Genomic DNA, 14,320 nt, shown 5'->3' with positions numbered 1-14,320 from the left:
TTTCTATTTATGCTTATATTTGCTTCCCTGTTACACAGAGTCTATACCACACCATGGCCCTCTGCGCCACTGCTGAAGCTCAATCCCTCTCCATCAAGAAGTTGGAAAAGGATCTTGACAATGCAAAGAAGAGAGCCACTACTGCCTCTACCAATTTGAAGATAGCTTCTGAAGCCAAGGATGCGTATAAGAGGCAGTTGTCAGCCTCTGAGGCTAAGGTGGATTCTCTTCAGGCCGAGGTTCAACGCCTGACCGAGGCTCTTACTACTTGCTTCAAGGCGGGGAAGCAAATGCAGGGGCGCTACTCTTGTCTGGCGCACCTGGCTAGTGCTAAAGCGTTCCGGTTTGGCTATAATCAGGGCTCAGGCCCTAAGACGATGGATCCAGACGCCTTTGACAAGAAAGTAGGGGTGCACTTCCCATACGATGAAGGGCCAGAGGCTTTGGAAGCTGAAATCCGCTTTGCCGAGATGGTGAAGGCACACCTGAAGGGTACTCCTAGCTCCCCTGCTCCTGCGGCTTCAACTCCTCCTACCTCAAGTCTTAATGTAGTGGATGCTTTTGAATTTACTCCCTTCGATCCGAAGAGGAAGTAGAGCCATGTATTTTGTTTTTATGAACAGCCTGTTTTGGGATAATGAATATAATTTTTCATTTTAGGCTTGCCTGACTTGTTTTTGCTGCATGCTCTTGATACTGTTCATATTTCTCTATCTGGTAATGTGTTTAAACACTAAACATTGTCTTTATGCTTCGGATTTATGCTATCCGTGAAAACGCAAGGATTGTGGGAAGTTGGAGATCCTTTTAACAGTTTAGTTGATATCGCAGGATGATTCATATGGACAATGATTTAACTGTTAAATGAACCCTCCTTGCCTTTTATTTGCCTGTAGTAGACGTATACATACTCTTTCCTTCTCATGTGTTCCTGATGTGAGGTGGAGTATGATAAACTTATGATATATCCGCATCCACTGGGTATTAAACAGTTGGAGTCTGGTGGAAAGAGTTATGATCCGGGTACCAGAGGTCTAAAGCAAATTACTCCTCGGCACTGAGTGTGGAGGGATATTGCTGAATAGGACACTTAGGGTCCAATTCTGTCTCGGATACTTAGGATTCGAGGCGAATTATCCCTCGGTACTGAGTCGTGGAGGACTAATGCTAAATAGGACACTTAGGGTCTGAAGCTGTCTCGGATACTTAGGATCCGAGCCGAATTATACATTCCCTGGCGTAGAGCCGGAGGGGGGTTTCGCCGAGCCGAACACTTAGGGTCCGAGGTGAGATTTTCGCCGAGCCGAACACTTAGGGTCCGAGGTGAGATTTTCGCCGAGCCGAACACTTAGGGTTCGAGGCGAGATTTTTGCCGAGCCAGATACCTAGGGTCCGAAGCGAATGAACTACTCCCCGGCGCTGAGCCTGAGGGGAGGTTGTGCCGAACCGGACACTTAAGGTCCGAGGCGAATGAATTACTCCCCCGCGCTGAGCCTGAGGGGAGGTTTGTTTTATATTTTTCCACTTATCATGAGGCCGAGGACTCAAAAATGATAGGAGGCCAAGAAAGCGAGTAACAGTGGCTGTGAAGTTTTCCATTTGTTGACTTTAGAGACCTGCCTCCACTGATACTCCCTTCTTGGCAGCCAAATGTTGTGGACCACGTATATATGAACCGCATTTCTTTTCTATTTCTATCCGATGTAGGACATAGACTAAATTTTGTCAAAAAAGTCGGTGTAAGGAATGCCTCTGGTATTGAGCTTGACAGCCTTAAATACCAGTGGGCCCTCCTTACACGATGATTAACTAGTTGAATATTTCCATATATAACAGAATGTGGCACATACCTTTTTGTCGATGTGGGATAGAAAGGTTTAAGCACAGGCCATAACTCATGTTTTGTTGCTTTTTGCTTTTTGTTTTTTTTTTTTTTTTTTTTTTGTGAAAAAATCAGACTGAAAAAAATCAGACGAAATGCCATGCATAGTATGGCCCCCCATTTTTATAAAAAGAAACAAAAATAGCAAAATAAAGAAAAGCTTGTCTGACTGTGGACATACGCAGCTTTATTTGTGAAGAAGTTGTAGCAAAATGGACAAACTTAACTAATGGAAATACCTTTTCAGGTGTATTGCGTTCCAAGGACGCGCAATGGGACGTCCGCCAGCTTCGGCCAAACGATATGCTCCTTTCCCCACTACTTCGGTAACCCTGTAGGGTCCGGTCCAATTAGGTTCTAGTTTCTTTACATGAGCTGTCTCCTGCTTCAAAACCCAATCGCCTACCACAAAGCTCCTGAATCTGACGCGTTTGTTATAACTGTTACACACCTGCTGTTGGTATGCCGCGAGACGAATTGCTGCTGCATCTCTCCTTTCGTCCACCAAATCAAAGCTATGTTCGAGTTGTTGCTCATTGTTCCCCTCCAGTACCAAGGATGTCCGAAGGGTTGGGATTATGGACTCGGTAGGAATGACAGCTTCGGATCCATATGTCATAGCAAATGGGCTTTCTCCCGTGGGTCGTCTTGGAGTGGTTCGATAGGCCCAAAGCACTTGAGGGAGATTCTCGTACCACTTTGTCTTTAATTTCTCCAATTTTTTCTTTAAGCACCCGAATATCATGCGGTTAGTTATTTCAGCTTGCCCATTGCCTTGTGGATGACTAACTGCAGCCAATTTTTGCAGGATTCCATGTTCACTAAAGAACTTTCTTGTACTTCTGTTATCGAGGTTCTTACCATTGTCCATTACGATGACTTTTGGTACCCCAAACCGGCAAATAATGTTGCTCCAAATAAAATGCTTTACTTCTTCGTGGGTAACGCTAGAGAAGGCTTCAGCTTCCACCCACTTGGTGAAGTAATCCGTGGCCAGAAGCACATGCTCTTTTTTTTCCATGGTTTTGGGTAACGGTCCTACTATATCAATCCCCCATTGGGCGAACGGCCATGGATTAGCCATGGCGTGCAAACCTTCGGCAGGTTGATGCTTTATTGGACCATGGCGCTGACACTTGTCACATCTTCTTGAGTATTCCTCGGCATTCCGAGTCAAGTATGGCCAAAAATACCCCTGGGTTAGAATTTTGTGTGCAAAGGATCTTCCTCCGGAGTGGTTTCCACAATCTCCTTCATGAACTTGTTTTAGAATTGTGAGAGCCTCAGTAGGGGTTAAACACTTGAGATAGGGACCGGAGAATGACCTTCGGTACAACTGGTTATTGATGATTGCGTACTTAGCCGCGGTAAGCCTGAGCTTCCTTGCCTCAGCTTTCTGATTCGGGAGAACCCCTTCCTTGAGGTAGGCCTCGATTGGATCAATCCAGCAGGGCTCGCGTGGTACTTCCGGGATCACCATCACCTCTTGCTGGGGATTAATGCTGGGCTCTTCGAGAACATCGATTGGAACAAGCCGAATCAACTCTTCATCTGAAGATGATGCGGCTGCAGCCAATCGATCTGCTTCGGCATTTTCATCTCGTGGCACCTGATGGAACTCGATTTGATCGAACTCCCGGATAGCACTCTCTACAGCATCTTTGTACGACTTCATACGTTTCTCCTTGGGAGAATATTGCCCTATCACTTGATTGATCACAAGCTGTGAGTCACTAAAAACTTTTAAACATCGTACCTGTAGCTGTTTAGCTAGCCGAAGTCCGGCGAGCATCGCCTCATACTCGGCCTCGTTATTAGTAGATGGGAAATCTAGCAAAATTGACTGCTGCAGCTTGGTACCCTCGGGTGTTGTGATGTCAATCCCGACCCCGGCCCTTTTCCGGTTGGAAGAGCCATCAACTCGTAACTCCCAGTATGGCTCTTGAAGTGTCGGTTCCTCAGGTTGATCCTCGTACTCTAGTAGGAAATCCGCTACCGACTGCCCCTTGTGAGATACCTTCGGTGCATAGGTGATGTCAAAAGAGCTAAGTTCAATAGCCCATTTTGTAATTCGACCAGACAGGTTTGGTTTAGCTAGGATAGCCCGTATAGGGTGATTTGTAAGTACCACTATGCTGTGAGACTCGAAGTAATGTCGAAGTTTCCTCTTGGCATAAATTAACGCCAGGATTACCTTTTCTGTCTTGCTGTACCGTGTCTCGTTGGCTGGAGGCTCGTGAACCGGAGGTAAATTCCGGGTGGGGGGTGGTGCCGCAGCATCGCCTGGTGGTGGTTGTGGCGTTAGCCTGGCCATGGCCATGTGCAGCGTATGAGTCTGCTGCTGAAGCGCAACTATCTGGGCGACACTCGTATCGTTTGCTTGCCGGAGTGTCTCAAATTGGTGCAAGAACTCTTCTCGCATCTTTTGCATCAATTCTATCTGTTGATTCATTGCTGACTCTCCGTTTGACATTCCAGACACGATTAAAGGATTTAATTTGAAAAACAAGTGAGAGTATATTTCTATACGCTTCCCACAGACGGCGCCAAAATGTAGGTGCAAAATTTCGCCCAACCAATAATGATTGAGAAAAATAAAACAACTCACTCAAAAACAATAAAAATAAATAAGAACAGTGTGTAGAGAAGCGTAGAATTGTTTGATCCTTTATTGGAGGTCTTAGCCTCTATTTATATACAAAAGATTGCAAGATTATGGTAGGACTCGCGTTGCTTGCTCTCCAATTCTTTCTATATAACCATTCTTTTCTAATAGAGTTTTTTCCATTGTCGAATTTTCTATACATAGAACTTGCCTTGTACAGAACTCCTATCAAAATTTTCCTTCTACAGTAAATCCTTCAAATGGTAGGACTTGTGCATTCTTGGGCCGAATATATTTTGATCCGGCTGGGCTTGAGTAACAGACCGGATGTTAAATACTCATAAGCTGGGCTGATGACTTCTTGATTCGGCCTTGATGGAAGTTGGAGGACAAATAACAATGGTCTTGGGCTGTAAATACCCTCATCTTGGGCTTGAGCATGATGGGCCTTATATGTCCTTGGAATGTAGATATGGGTAGTGGTGACGTGTGCGCTTTTTATTGGAGGGAGTTTTTTCCCTCCACATATATATATCTCTCTCTCTCTCTATATATATATATATATATAGAGTATTCTAAAAGTATGGGGTATTTCTTAACAATTTTGATTTATTTTGGAGAAAAGTGAAAAAAAAACCTCATGTACTATTGCAAAACTTGCAACTAACTCCCTAAACTATCAAAATTGCATAAAACCCTTGAACTATCCAAATTTGTTATAGATCACTCCATCCGGCCACCGGCCGTCCAAAAATGAGCACGTGATTCTCACGCAATAGATAAATTGAATTTTTTGGACAATAATGCCCTTCCACCCATCCCTTCCTCCACCTCAATCCCGTTGCCTCAACACCACCGCCACCCATCTCTTCAAACCCATAACCACCACCACCTATCACCCTATTCCAAATCCGTAACCAAATAACACATCAAATCCATAACCATCAGTCCCCCACCAGTGGCGGACCTAGAGGGGCTTGGGTGGGCTAGAGCCCAAAAAAAAATAAATAAATAAAATAAATTTTGTATAGGTATATTTAGCCTAATGTTTTAAAAAAGAAAAAATTAGTAATAGTATTCCCCGCCCCCCCCCCCCCCCCCCCAATTTTAACCAATCCAAAGTGTAATGATCCGGTCATTTTCTTTCCTTTCCCTTTTTCCTCAAATTTTACGTATAAATTTTTTCCATTTAATTTTCTTTTTCGAATTCTGTTTCTCGTCATTAGGTGTCGTCTCAAGTGCTTGGAAATGGTTTCCGAGACTTTTTCGTTTGGATTGACAACTTTCTTTAAGAACCGAGTCATTTCTGTATTTTTACTTTTTGGACACTATTCACTTTTCGTCTCTTTCCCTATTTTGTCTTTTCCCTGTTTGTTACTTTGTTGGCATAACCTCTCTTTCTGTGTTCGGAGTTAGTTTTTGACTTCACGTATCTTCATTCTAAGTAGTTTCTATGAAATACGTATCTTTACTTTTGTAGAAAAGTACTCTGGTTGCTCCTAGTGTCTATAGGGTCATGGATGCATAGTTCTTCATAATCTATTTCTTTTCTTGGGGTGTTTTTTGTAATTATCTTTTGAAGATATTTTATTTAAGGGATTTTTTAGAAAATATTTTTGGAAAATATTTTAATTTTGGGTCATTAGTGTAGTTTTCACTTTTTGGAGGGGTCATTGTACAATTAATGAAAGTTATTGCAAAAATGTCTCATTTTGAGCCTGAATTTTCGTATGCGATTCATTTTCACTTTTCCTCAAATTGTGTACTCTTAGAATTGCCTTCTGGTCGTTTTCCTCCAGTTTCAGAATTTCTAGCCCCGGTTGCCGCCGAACTTGTTCGGAGCATATTTCTCTGCTCGGGACTCGATTTTTGATACCGTTTATTTTGTTGTTCATCTTTTCTCATTTTTGTTCTTTTTTGTTCACGAAGTTTTGTCATTTGAGTGCATCTGCTCAAATTCTACTTTTCCGGACTCGGCGGGACCCTTTCGAGGCACTTTTAGGGTTTTACTATAAATAGGGTGTTATAAACTGAAAAAGTCAACTTCCCCTCTCTTCATGGACATCCATCAGCATCCATGGTAGCCCAAAGGGGGTTGTCATCCTTCTTCTCACAATTAAACCTTCTTCCTTCGTATAAAAAGTCGTAGTGCCTTTGTGTTTAATGCTTGTCTTTACTATGCGCATCTTTTCCCCTTATTAGAATCCGTTTTTGGCCATTTTTTGAGTTTGGGTTTGAGGTTAAGTTAGGATTTTAGTATGTCCTCTTTGGAGTTTATCGTTCACTATGTTGCCCCGACAAAACCCCGAAGTTTCGTCAGATTCAGAGCGATTTTATTTTGGTGGCTTTTGAGATTTTCATCTCAAATTGAGGTAGAGAATGTTATAGGTTATTATTTTTATTGTTTTGCATGCTATTGATGCTTATACAACTTATATGTATGCTTTGTTCATAATCTAGAATTTAATTTAATTATTTTCTATATTTAAGATTTAATTCTCATGATGTATTCAACTTAAAATTAAATTGTGGTATGCTAGTAAATTAGGTTTTGGTATGTTTGTTAACATATATTAAATTGAGATTATTTGAATAAAGATTGCAACTTTTATTTAATAATTTTCTTTTGTGAAAGTTTAATTATTATGGTCGTACCTTGCATGAAATTAGCTTGTGATATGCTATTAAATTAAGTCTTGTCATGCTTTTTAACATACTTTAATTTTGGAGCATTTGGATGAGTATGAAAATTTAGAGATTTTTATTAAAATGATTAATTAAAATCTATTTAAAGGTTCAATTGATTTAATTAAGTTTTTAACTTGATATTGGTGATGACTAGGACATGTATACTAGCATATATTAATTTGAGACCATTTGAAGTTACTTTAGAAGTTAGAAATTTAATTATCATGATTTAATTAAATTCTACTTTGTTATTCTATTGGTCTAATTAAGATTTTGAATGGATGTATGTAATGACCATACAATATTGTTTAACATGTGTTAATTAGGGGGTCATTTGATTGAAATTTGAAACTCAAAGAAATTAATTCCGTTTCTATAGCGTTAATGATTTAATCTTGTGTTTTACATTGGTTATATGTTTAAATCATGATTTTGGACTAGTATTAGATTCACGAGTTTATGTTTTTAATGTTGAAATATATTATTATAGCGTGTAACGAATCGCACACTGAAGATCCGATATTTGTCATGTAGTTGTTGCGGACTTAGTACATGTATTATATGTGTTTTCAAATTTGACTAAAATACAGGAGATGAGTAAAAAGAAAGAAAGATTGGCGATTCAAAGAATCCAGTATATATATATGTGTATATAAATTATATATATATGTGAAGAAGTTCTTCTAAAAAAAAAATAAATAAATAAATAAATAAAAAAATTTGCAAGTCTACTAAAGTTTCTTCACCAGACAGTAATGACAGAATTATTCTGAGACCTTATTCAGGTACGATTTATAAAGAATTGCAAAGTAGGATTGAAATTCAGTCTCTTGCTACACAAGAATTCTAATTGTTTTAGAATTCAAAAAAGGAAAAAATAAATTTTATATATATATATATATATATATATATATATATGTTGCATTGGAGTTCTAATTGTTCTAGAATTGGATTAAGCACCACTGAGCAGAAATTCTACATAATCACATTCTTGTTTAGAGGAGTTTTTTTATTTTTTATTTTTTTGCCCTTTATAGTTCCAATTATATATATATATATATATCTATAGAAAGAGGTTGAAGCCGAAACACACCCACTCACCAAAGAGGGCGACCACTGCTTGCAATTTGCAGTAGATCACTTATTTTAATTTTTTTTTATTATTTCTAGCATAACCAATTCACTTGCAATTGGATTAGAACTCACCTTCCTCTTTCATCCGGGCGCCACCGAAACCGAACTGATGCAGCGAGGGCTAGGCTCGATTTTTGACCTTGATTTGCTCTGCCCCTTCATCACTCATCTCTCACCCAAATATCAGTGGTCATAAGTTATAACTCCTTTGAGAACAAAAGGGGTCTACTGCAAATGGGTTCACACTAGGAAAGGCAGATGTTTGGCCACATTAATGGTGGCTGTGTCTCTATTTTAAGAATTTAGTTGTCATGAACTCAACTACTGAGTTAGTTTTGTGTTGTTGCTTTGAATAAATTCATTTGTTAATCATTATTTATTAGGGAGCTATTTAGTAAGGTAAAGCAACTTGGTCATGAAACTAACATAAAGAAATAATTTTTCTTTAGAAACTAACATAAAGAAATAATTTTTCTTTTTTGCTCATAACATTTACATATTAGAAACTGATGAGAATTTATAACACGATCCCGACTATCGGCAACCTAGAATTCGGCAATATTGAACTCCAATTCATGAATTGTTTATTTTATTCTAGAAATTGACTTAGCCATCGGAGCTTGTTTGGCAGGCACCACACCGGTGTCAAGGAAAAATGTTATCGTTTTGGATCATTGCCGACTAATCTTCATCAATCATTGTAACACAAATACACAAAATATGCAAATGAAGTGTAATGTCATGCCAATGTCGCTCCCTATTTTTCAAAACAATTCCTTTTCACCTTTCCAAACCGTTAATGCAAACCGACCCATAGCACCTTTATGACGTCACGAGGGAAGGGTTGGCTAGCTTTCCCCGACCATATGGCATCTTCATGGAGTCGTTTGGGCCTAGGTAGCTCAACCACACTAGAGTCTCTCTCTATTTCCCTCTAAGTCATATTAATACCACGGACCATTAGACGCTTCCTAGACGTCCTGTTTTCACAAACACTTTCCAAAAACGTTTTCCCAAAACAATTCCATTGCCTTTTAAAACAACTTTTCCCCCATTCCATGCTCAATGAAAATGCATAAATGGACTATGCCTCTTAAACATCATAATTCTTTGTACATTTGAATTCTTAATCATAAACACAATTGGGAGAAAAATTATATAATACACATATCATGCTTCTTACTATATTTCGTGCAACTCAAATACATAAGGCATGGAATATAATCATTTAAGACATGTTTTTTCACAAAATGACAACCAACACATAATCACATATCACATATACAACAAATAAATTATTTTTGTAAGTATCTACACGAATTAAGCATACTATACAATAATTCATGAAGAATAATTCACAAAAATCTAAGAAAAATGTGAATTAAAAAGTCGTACATCTTAATTGTAGAAAAATTCTAAAATCTCCAAATTCAAACACTAATTTTGAAATCCCAAAACTTGGCCAAATGGTGCTTGGCTCTTATCAAAACGATAGTCCCGACAAGCACTCCGACTTTGCTTAAGGGTGTACTCAATTTCCCAAAGAGCAAAGCTTAGATCAATGCTTGTAGTTGTAAAAAGGAAAAGAAAACTAAATAGAGAGGAAAAGACGAAGCTGCGGCGTGAGAGAAGAAAGTGGTCTGGCTGTGAATGACCAAATGGTCATTGAGATAACTAAAGTTCAAGTGGGGCCCATCAGAAAATAAATATGGCCTTTTTGACTTTTATATATATATATATATATAACAACTATATAATTAAACACACAACCAAATAATATTATACATAAAATAATAATACATTTTATGTAATGGATCCATGACATAATTCCAGCACACAACAAATCCAATGGTGGGTTCCACTCGAGATTTTTCGGTCCAAAAAACAGAAAAATGTCAAAATGAAAACCAGTACATTTTCAAGGGTCCTGAACTCAAAGAAATACTCCTAATCAACTCTCGGTAAATCCGGCACACCTCACGGTGTTCGGCACGTAAAACGAAAAAAAAATAAAAATACTCTCAAAAATTTTAAAAATAAATATTAGAAAAATAATCGGAAACATTATAGAAGGTAATATCCTAGTACCAATATGTGTGTTTCTAGACACCTGCATGAAAAATGCGCGCCTCTGATATATCAAAGGTTTCCACTCATACTTTTACTTTGAATATTAGTTACTGTTGACGTAGTCGTTGATCAGTTAAATAGTTTTATGCTGTGCGTGAACAAGTCAAAGATGATTCAATTAACATTAAGTAAGCATCAACAATACTACCAAATCAGAATAAAACTGAGAATTGAAACTTCCGCGATAGCTGGCGTGCTAATAATACAGTCCATGAAGAAAAGTCACCCTTTTATGATGTTGAACTTTCATTCTACCCTTTCTACCAAGATGTTGTTTAGATTATTTACTAAATAAAAAAATCCAGAGGCACTCAAATTTTTAGCCAAACTCTGTTCAAAATAAATTCTGAAAACACAATTATAAAAAAACTTGTTTTTAAATAAAAATCTTTTATAGTTTTTAAAAATAATTTTTTATTTTCAGAGTTCTTGATAATTATTTTCAGTTACAAACCAAAAAAAGTTCGTTGTGTCAAAAACAAATTGTAAATCGCATAAGAGCGAATACAACTCAATTAAGTTAAAAACAAATGGAATTTATATTAATACTGCCCATATGGTTTAAACTTATATCACCATACAAGGTTTTTTGTTCCAAGTGTTAGACACTTCTGCTTTTAATGTGTAGTACCAACATGTGTCTCTAGTTCTAGACGCCTATATGGAAAATGCGCGCCATTGATATATCAAAACTTTCCACACGTACTTTTACTTTGAATATATCAGATAGTATTTAACACGTACGGTAGTCATGTTAACATAAAGTAAGCATCTGCGTAATAGTCCGATGAAGAAAAGTCACTCCTTTAATAAAGAAACTTCTGCGTAATACTCCGATGAAGAAAAGTCACTCCTTTAATAAATCCATACATGAAGATGATGTTGAAGTTTCATTCTAGCATGCAAGTATTTAATTGCTGCCATACTTAAACAATTTCTATAAACCATGGCCTTCGCAGTATCTATATATTTCATCCTTCTTTCACTGCCATACTTAACAATTGCCCGTACCAGCAATGTAACTTTGGGTGAATCACTCACTGCCACTGACGATAACTCTTCATGGGTATCACCATCGGGCGACTTTGCTTTTGGTTTCCGGCGGATGAACGGAACTGGAGGTTTCCATCTGGCCATCTGGTTCAACAAAATACCTGAAAAAACCATAGTTTGGTCAGCCAAACGCGACAATCTAGCACAAGAAGGATCCAAAATTCAACTCACTACAGATGGCAGGTTTGTTCTCGATGACCCAAATGGCAATAATATATGGTCTGCAAATTTGGGCAGCGGAGCAGCCTATGGAGCTATGCTTGACAGTGGAAACTTCTTGCTAGAAAGCAACAATTCTGCCAATACTTCTGCCTTTTTGTGGCAGAGTTTTGATAATCCAACAGACAATGTTACCAACACAAAGATTGAGTCGAGGCAAAAAGCTCGTCTCTAGCTTCTCTAACAAAAATCTTTCAAGTGGAAGATTCAAGTTTGAGCTGCAAACCAGTGGAGATCTGGTGCTTTCCACCTTAAATTTTCCTCTTCATACAACCAATAAAGCTTATTGGTCAACCACAACTGCGGGCAGTGGCTTTGAGGTGATCTTCAACCAATCTGGCTACGTCTACCTCACCGCAAGTAATGGAAGCGTACTACATTATGTATTCGAAAATTCAATTTCACCAAGCCAATTTTACCAGCGAGCTGTTCTTGAATTTGATGGAGTTCTCGTCTATTACGTCTACCCAAAATCTGCTGGCTCAACTGGTGGAAGGCGTATGGAATGGTCGCCTTCTTCTACTTTACCTGAAGACATATGCATGAGCATCAGGCAAGATACTGGTGGTGGGGCTTGCGGGTTCAACAGCTACTGCACATTAGGAGCTGATCGGAGACCAATATGCAACTGCCCGCCCGAATACATCCTAATGAATCCAAATGATGTAGTGAGTGGATGCAAGCAAAACTTCATTCCCCAAAATTGTGATGCTGAAGTATCACCAGAAACAGATCTTTTTGGCTTCGAGGACATGACCAACACAGACTGGCCGGATTCTGATTATGAATATTTTCAATCAGTGACTGAAGATTGGTGCAGAGAAGAGTGCTTGAGAGATTGTTTTTGTGCTGTTGCTATTTTTAGAGGTGGTAGTTGTTGGAAGAAGAAGAATCCTCTCTCAAACGGGAGGATTGATCCCAGTGTTGGTGGAAAAGCGTTGATAAAAATCAGGAAACAGAATTCAACAGGAACATCTCCAGGTGCAAGGCCAGAAAAGAAGAAAGATCAATCAACTCTTATCATCTCTGGATCAGTGCTATTGGGCAGCTCTGTGTTGCTGAACTTTGTTTTACTTGTGTCAACCCGTTTGGTCTTGCTCGGCTTCAATAGAAGAAAAACAAAGATGCTTCAACCATACTCTGTAGTGCCAGGCCTGAATCTGAGAAGTTTCACTTACAATGAGCTAGAAGAAGCTACCAATAAATTCAATGAAGAACTTGGTAGTGGTGCTTCAGGGACAGTGTACAAAGGGTTCCTGAAGAATGAAAATGGGAAGATAGTTGCTGTCAAGAAGTTAGACAAGATGGTGAGTGAAGGAGAGGACGAATTCAAAACCGAAATGAGCACAATTAGCCGGACTAATCACAAGAATTTAGTCCAACTTCTTGGATACTGCAACGATGGGGAACACCGGCTATTGGTGTATGAGTTCATGAGCAATGGATCTTTGGCAAGCTTTCTGTTCCAAAATTCAAGGCCTAATTGGTACAGAAGAATACAGATTGCCTTTGGAACTGCAAGAGGGCTGTGTTACATGCACGACGAGTGTAGCACCCAAATCATACACTGTGACATTAAGCCTCAAAATGTTCTTCTGGACGAGTCTTTCACAGCGAAAATATCTGATTTTGGATTATCCAAGCTTCTGAAGATTGATCAGTCTCGAACCACAACTGGAATAAGGGGAACAAAAGGGTATGTGGCCCCTGAATGGTTCAGGAACATGCCTATTACAATCAAGGTAGATGTCTACAGCTTTGGTATCTTGCTGCTAGAGCTCATCTGCTGCCGGAGGAATGTTGAACCAAACGGGGAGTGTGAAGATGAAATGATATTGTCTGACTGGGCAAGTGATTGCTACACAGAAGGGAAACTTCGATTGTTAGTGGAAAATGATGAGGAGGCTAAGGATGACATGAAGAGGTTCGAGAAGTTTGTCATGATCGCGATTTGGTGCATTCAGGAAGATCCGTCACTAAGGCCAACCATGAAGAAAGTCACACAGATGCTTGAAGGAGCTATTGAAGTTTCTGTTCCTCCAAACCCATCCTCACATATTAGTTCATCAATTTAAATCCTATCACATTGCCATGCTTGTTTATATATGCTTGTGATCAGGTTTTATTTTTTATTTATTTATTTATTTATTATTATTATTTTTTGCAGTGTGAAAATGTTATGATGATGTGCTTATAGGTGTTAGTTCATTCATAATAAATTGATTCAATGAAGAAAGTCACATAGGTGCTAGAAGAAGCTGTTGAAGTTTTCGTTCCTCCATACCCAAACTCATATACAGTTCAATTAATTTAGGTCCTATCATATATATATATATATATGTGCGTGTGTTTTATTTATTGTTCATGTAAGCTTATACTCAGTTTTTTGTGAGCAAATGGCAATGTAAATCAGAATGGCAATGTTGTGGAAGAACCGAAGAACATAATAAAATCTGAGAGGACATGGTCATGCATTGAAAAGCTATACAGTGGAACGAATAATATTCAGAATCTTGTGCAAATATATACATCAGATGACCATTGCCATCAATCATTATTCCCCACCCCGAACTCGCAACGCCCTCGTTGCGGGAGTTGCTGTAATGACC

At 38.8% G+C, this 14,320-nt stretch overlaps 1 pseudogene; it reads left to right on the top strand.

Moving 5' to 3' along the window:
* The first annotated feature begins 11,353 nt into the window (after window positions 1–11,353).
* LOC132293989 (G-type lectin S-receptor-like serine/threonine-protein kinase LECRK3) lies at window positions 11,354–13,968 on the top strand (annotated as a pseudogene).
* The last annotated feature ends 352 nt before the right edge of the window (window positions 13,969–14,320 follow it).

This window comes from Cornus florida, unplaced genomic scaffold (assembly GCF_030987335.1).
Source record: "Cornus florida cultivar Cherokee Brave unplaced genomic scaffold, ASM3098733v1 CherokeeBrave_3.0.0_Hap2_Chr01, whole genome shotgun sequence".
NCBI classification, from domain to species: Eukaryota; Viridiplantae; Streptophyta; class Magnoliopsida; order Cornales; family Cornaceae; genus Cornus; species Cornus florida.
This window is presented reverse-complemented; position numbering and strand designations above follow the sequence as displayed.